This window comes from Taudactylus pleione, unplaced genomic scaffold (genome assembly GCF_031769625.1).
Source record: "Taudactylus pleione unplaced genomic scaffold, aTauple2 ptg000550l, whole genome shotgun sequence".
In the NCBI taxonomy this organism is placed as follows: domain Eukaryota; kingdom Metazoa; phylum Chordata; class Amphibia; order Anura; family Myobatrachidae; genus Taudactylus; species Taudactylus pleione.
In genome coordinates this window covers 1,662,501-1,667,500 of record NW_028284952.1, presented here as the reverse complement: position 1 = coordinate 1,667,500, position 5,000 = coordinate 1,662,501, and the positions used below count along the sequence as shown (strand labels likewise).

The following is a 5,000-nucleotide window of genomic DNA, read 5'->3' as shown; positions in this document are numbered from 1 at the left end:
TACACTGCATAGCTTCCAAGATCAAACGAGATTGGGCATGTCCAGTGTGGTTTGGCTGTAGGTGCTCAAAAGCATTAACTTTAGACCTCTATTACTTCTTAACTCAAGTAAATTCATTGATAAGTTGAAAAAATTTAATGTAAAATGTAATAGAAAAGACTGTTATGGCAGTATAAAATTACCTACAGCACCTGGGATTCCTAGGTGGTTTCCCATCCAAGTACTAACCAGGCCCAACACTGCATAGCTTCCAAGATCAGACGAGATTGGGCGGGCTGTAGGTGCTCAAAAACATTAACTTTAGACCTCTTTTACTTCTTTACTCAAGTAAATTCATTGGTAAGTTGAAAAAACTAAATGTAAAATGTAATAGAAAAGAATGTTATGGCTGCATAAAATTACCTACTGCACCTGGTATTCCAAGGTGGTCTCCCATCCAAGTACTAACCAGGCCCACCACTGCATAGCTACCAAGTTCAGAGGAGATTGGTTATGTCCAGTGTGGATTGGCTGTAGGTGCTCAAAAGCATTAACTTTAGACCTCTATTACTTCTTAACTCACGGAAATTCATTGATAAGTTGAAAAAATTAAATGTAAAATGTAATAGAAAAGAATGTTATGCCAGTATAAAATTACCTACAGCACCTGGTATTCCCAGGTGGTCTCCCATCCAAGTACTAACCAGGCCCAACACTGCATAGCTTTCAAGATCAGACGAGATTGGGCATGTCCAGTGTGGTTTGCCTGTAGATGCTCAAATACATTAACTTTAGACCTCTTTTACTTCTTAACTCAAGTAAATTCATTGATAAGTTGAAAAAATTAAATGTAAAATGTAATAAAAAAGAATGTTATGGCTGTCTAAAATTACCTACAGGACCTGGAATTCCCAGGTGGTCTCCCATCCAAGTACAAACCAGGCCCAACACTGCATAGCTTCCAAGATCAGACGAGATTGGGCATGTCCAGTGTGGTTTGGCTGTATGTGCTCAAAAGCATTAAATTTAGACCTCTATTACTTCTTAACTCAAGTAAATTCATTAATAAGTTGAAAAAATTAAATGTAAAATGTAATAGAAAAGAATGTTGTTGCAGTATAAAATTACCTACAGCACCTGGTATTTCCAGGTGGTCTCCCATCCAAGTACTAACCAGGCCCAACACTGTATAGTTTCCAAGTTCAGACGAGATTGGGCATGTCCAGTATGGTTTGGCTGTAGGTGCTCAAAAACATTAACTTTAGACCTCTTTTACTTCTTAACTCAAGTAAATTCAATGATAAGTTGAAAAATGAAATGTAAAATGTAATAGAAAAGAATGTTATGGCAGCATAAAATTACCTACAACTCCTGGTATTCCCAGGTGGTCTCCCATACAAGTACTAACCATCCCAACACTGCATAGCTTCCAAGATCAGATGAGATTGGGCATGTCCAGTGTGGTTTGGCTGTAGGCGCTCAAAAACATTAACTTTAGACCTCTTTTACTTCTTAACTCAAGTAAATTCATTGATAAGTTGAAAAAATGTAATGTAAAATGTAATAGAAAAGAATGTTATGGCTATATAAAATTACCTACAGCACCTGGTATTCCCAGGTGGTCTCCAGTCCAAGTACTAACCAGGCCCAACACTGCATAGCTTCCAAGATCAGACGAGATTGGGCATGTCCAGTGTGGTTTGGCTGTAGGTGCTCAAAAGCATTAACTTTAGACCTCTATTACTTCTTAACTCAAGTAAATTCATTGATAAGTTGAAAAAATTAAATGTAAAAAGTAATAGAAAAGACTGTTATGGCAGTATAAAATTACCTACAGCACCTGGGATTCCTAGGTGGTCTCCCATCCAAGTACTAACCAGGCCCAACACTGCATAGCTTCCAAGATCAGATGAGATTGGGCATGTCCAGTGTGGTTTGACTGTAGGTGCTCAAAAACATTAACTTTAGACATCTTTTACTTCTTAACTCAAGTAAATTCATTGATAAGTTGAAAAAATTAAATGTAAAATATAATAGAAAAGAATGTTATTGCATTTTAAAATTACCTACAGCACCTGGTATTCCCAGGTTGTCTACCATTCAAGTACTAACCAGGCCCAACACTGCATAGCTTCCAAGATCAGACGAGATTGGGCATGTCCAGTGTGGTTTGGCTGTAGGCACTCAAAAAATTTAACTTTAGACCTTATTTACTTCTTAACTCAAGTAAATTCATTGATAAGTTGTAAAAAATGTAATGTAAAATGTAAAAGATAACAATGTTATGGCTATATAAAATTACCTACAGCACCTGGTATTCCCAGGTGGTCTCCCATCCAAGTACTAACCAGGCCCAACACTGCATAGCTTCCAAGATCTGACGAGATTGGGCATGTCCTGTGTGGTTTGGCTGTAGGTGCTCAAAAACATTAACTTTAGACCTCTTTTACTTCTTAACTCAAGTAAATTCAATGAAAAGTTGAAAAATTAAATGTAAAATGTAATAGAAAAGAATGTTATGGCAGTAGAAAATTACCTACAGCTCCTGGTATTCCCAGGTGGTCTCCCATCCAAGTACTAACCAGGCCCAACACTGCATAGTTTCCAAGATCAGACAAGATTGGGCATGTCCACTGTGGTTGGGCTGTAGATGCTCAAAAACATTAACTTTAGACCTCTATTACTTCTTAACTCAAGTAAATTCATTGATAAGTTGAAAAAATTAAATTTAAAATGTAATAGAAATGAATGTTATGGCAGTAAAAAATTACCTACAGCACCTGGTATTCCCAGGTGGTCTCCCATCCAAATACTAACCAGGCCCAACACTGCATAGCTTCCAAGATCAGACGAGATTGGGCATGTCCAGTGCGGTTTGACTGTAGGTGCTCAAAAACATTAACTTTAGACATCTTTTACTTCTTAACTCAAGTAAATTCATTGATAAGTTGAAAAAATTAAATTAAAATTTAATAGAAAAGAATGTTATGGCAGTATAAAATTACCTACAGCACCTGGTATTCCCAGGTGGTCTCCCATTCAAGTACTAACCATGCCCAAAACTGCATAGCTTCCAAGATCAGACGAGATTGGGCATGTCCAGTGTGGTTTGGCTGTAGGCGCTCAAACACATTAACTTTAGACCTCTTTTACTTTTTAACTCAAGTAAATTCATTGATAAGTTGAAAAAATGTAATGTAAAATGTAATAGAAAACAATGTTATGGCTAAATAAAATTACCTACAGCACCTGGTATTCCCAGGTGGTCTCACGTCCAAGTACTAACCAGGCCCAACACTGCACAGCTTCCAAGATCAGACAAGATTGGGCATGTCCAGTGTGGTTTGGCTGTAGGTGCTCAAAAAATATTAACTTTAGACCTCTATTACTTCTTAACTCAAGTAAATTCATTGATAAGTTGAAAAAATGAAATGTAAAATGTAATAGAAAAGAATGTTTTGGCTGTCTAAAATTACCTATAGCTCCTGGTATTCCCAGGTGGTCTCCCATCCAAGTACAAACCAGACCCAACACTGCATAGCTTCCAAGATCAGACGAGATTGGGCAAGTCCACTGTGGTTTGGCTGTATGTGCTCAAAAGCATTAAATTTAGACCGCTATTACTTCTTAACACAAGTAAATTCATTGATAAGTTGAAAAATTTATATGTAAAATGTAATAGAAAAGAATGTTATGGCAGTATAAAATTACCTACTGCACCTGGTATTCCAAGGTGGTCTCCCATCCAAGTACTAACCAGGCCCACCACTGCATAGCTACCAAGTTCAGAGGAGATTGGTTATGTCCAGTGTGGATTGGCTGTAGGTGCTCAAAAGCATTAACTTTAGACCTCTATTACTTCTTAACTCACGGAAATTCATTGATAAGTTGAAAAAATTAAATGTAAAATGTAATAGAAAAGAATGTTATGCCAGTATAAAATTACCTACAGCACCTGGTATTCCCAGGTGGTCTCCCATCCAAGTACTAACCAGGCCCAACACTGCATAGCTTTCAAGATCAGACGAGATTGGGCATGTCCAGTGTGGTTTGGCTGTAGGTGCTCAAAAACATTAACTTTAGACCTCTTTTACTTCTTAACTCAAGTAAATTCATTGATAAGTTGAAAAAATTAAATGTAAAATGTAATAAAAAAGAATGTTATGGCTGTCTAAAATTACCTACAGGACCTGGAATTCCCAGGTGGTCTCCCATCCAAGTACAAACCAGGCCCAACACTGCATAGCTTCCAAGATCAGACGAGATTGGGCATGTCCAGTGTGGTTTGGCTGTATGTGCTCAAAAGCATTAAATTTAGACCTCTATTACTTCTTAACTCAAGTAAATTCATTAATAAGTTGAAAAAATTAAATGTAAAATGTAATAGAAAAGAATGTTGTTGCAGTATAAAATTACCTACAGCACCTGGTATTTCCAGGTGGTCTCCCATCCAAGTACTAACCAGGCCCAACACTGTATAGTTTCCAAGTTCAGACGAGATTGGGCATGTCCAGTGTGGTTTGGCTGTAGGTGCTCAAAAACATTAACTTTAGACCTCTTTTACTTCTTAACTCAAGTAAATTCAATGATAAGTTGAAAAATGAAATGTAAAATGTAATAGAAAAGAATGTTATGGCAGCATAAAATTACCTACAACTCCTGGTATTCCCAGGTGGTCTCCCATACAAGTACTAACCATCCCAACACTGCATAGCTTCCAAGATCAGATGAGATTGGGCATGTCCAGTGTGGTTTGGCTGTAGGCGCTCAAAAACATTAACTTTAGACCTCTTTTACTTCTTAACTCAAGTAAATTCATTGATAAGTTGAAAAAATGTAATGTAAAATGTAATAGAAAAGAATGTTATGGCTATATAAAATTACCTACAGCACCTGGTATTCCCAGGTGGTCTCCAGTCCAAGTACTAACCAGGCCCAACACTGCATAGCTTCCAAGATCAGACGAGATTGGGCATGTCCAGTGTGGTTTGGCTGTAGGTGCTCAAAAGCATTAACTTTAG

General features: G+C 37.4%; 21 pseudogenes; all 21 read right to left on the bottom strand.

Moving 5' to 3' along the window:
- LOC148489360 (5S ribosomal RNA) overlaps positions 1-63 on the bottom strand; it is a 119-nt pseudogene extending 56 nt beyond the window's left edge.
- Positions 64-399: 336 nt separating this feature from the next.
- On the bottom strand, positions 400-518 carry LOC148489359 (5S ribosomal RNA; annotated as a pseudogene).
- Positions 519-634: 116 nt separating this feature from the next.
- LOC148489358 (5S ribosomal RNA) lies at positions 635-753 on the bottom strand (annotated as a pseudogene).
- Positions 754-869: 116 nt separating this feature from the next.
- On the bottom strand, positions 870-988 carry LOC148489357 (5S ribosomal RNA; annotated as a pseudogene).
- A 116-nt stretch (positions 989-1,104) lies between these two features.
- On the bottom strand, positions 1,105-1,223 carry LOC148489356 (5S ribosomal RNA; annotated as a pseudogene).
- A 115-nt stretch (positions 1,224-1,338) lies between these two features.
- On the bottom strand, positions 1,339-1,456 carry LOC148489355 (5S ribosomal RNA; annotated as a pseudogene).
- A 116-nt stretch (positions 1,457-1,572) lies between these two features.
- On the bottom strand, positions 1,573-1,691 carry LOC148489354 (5S ribosomal RNA; annotated as a pseudogene).
- A 116-nt stretch (positions 1,692-1,807) lies between these two features.
- On the bottom strand, positions 1,808-1,926 carry LOC148489353 (5S ribosomal RNA; annotated as a pseudogene).
- A 116-nt stretch (positions 1,927-2,042) lies between these two features.
- LOC148489352 (5S ribosomal RNA) lies at positions 2,043-2,161 on the bottom strand (annotated as a pseudogene).
- Positions 2,162-2,278: 117 nt separating this feature from the next.
- On the bottom strand, positions 2,279-2,397 carry LOC148489351 (5S ribosomal RNA; annotated as a pseudogene).
- A 115-nt stretch (positions 2,398-2,512) lies between these two features.
- Positions 2,513-2,631, bottom strand: LOC148489350 (5S ribosomal RNA; annotated as a pseudogene).
- A 116-nt stretch (positions 2,632-2,747) lies between these two features.
- LOC148489349 (5S ribosomal RNA) lies at positions 2,748-2,866 on the bottom strand (annotated as a pseudogene).
- Positions 2,867-2,981: 115 nt separating this feature from the next.
- LOC148489348 (5S ribosomal RNA) lies at positions 2,982-3,100 on the bottom strand (annotated as a pseudogene).
- A 116-nt stretch (positions 3,101-3,216) lies between these two features.
- LOC148489347 (5S ribosomal RNA) lies at positions 3,217-3,335 on the bottom strand (annotated as a pseudogene).
- Positions 3,336-3,452: 117 nt separating this feature from the next.
- LOC148489346 (5S ribosomal RNA) lies at positions 3,453-3,571 on the bottom strand (annotated as a pseudogene).
- Positions 3,572-3,687: 116 nt separating this feature from the next.
- LOC148489345 (5S ribosomal RNA) lies at positions 3,688-3,806 on the bottom strand (annotated as a pseudogene).
- Positions 3,807-3,922: 116 nt separating this feature from the next.
- On the bottom strand, positions 3,923-4,041 carry LOC148489344 (5S ribosomal RNA; annotated as a pseudogene).
- Positions 4,042-4,157: 116 nt separating this feature from the next.
- LOC148489343 (5S ribosomal RNA) lies at positions 4,158-4,276 on the bottom strand (annotated as a pseudogene).
- Positions 4,277-4,392: 116 nt separating this feature from the next.
- LOC148489342 (5S ribosomal RNA) lies at positions 4,393-4,511 on the bottom strand (annotated as a pseudogene).
- A 115-nt stretch (positions 4,512-4,626) lies between these two features.
- On the bottom strand, positions 4,627-4,744 carry LOC148489341 (5S ribosomal RNA; annotated as a pseudogene).
- A 116-nt stretch (positions 4,745-4,860) lies between these two features.
- Positions 4,861-4,979, bottom strand: LOC148489340 (5S ribosomal RNA; annotated as a pseudogene).
- Between the last annotated feature and the right edge of the window lie 21 nt (positions 4,980-5,000).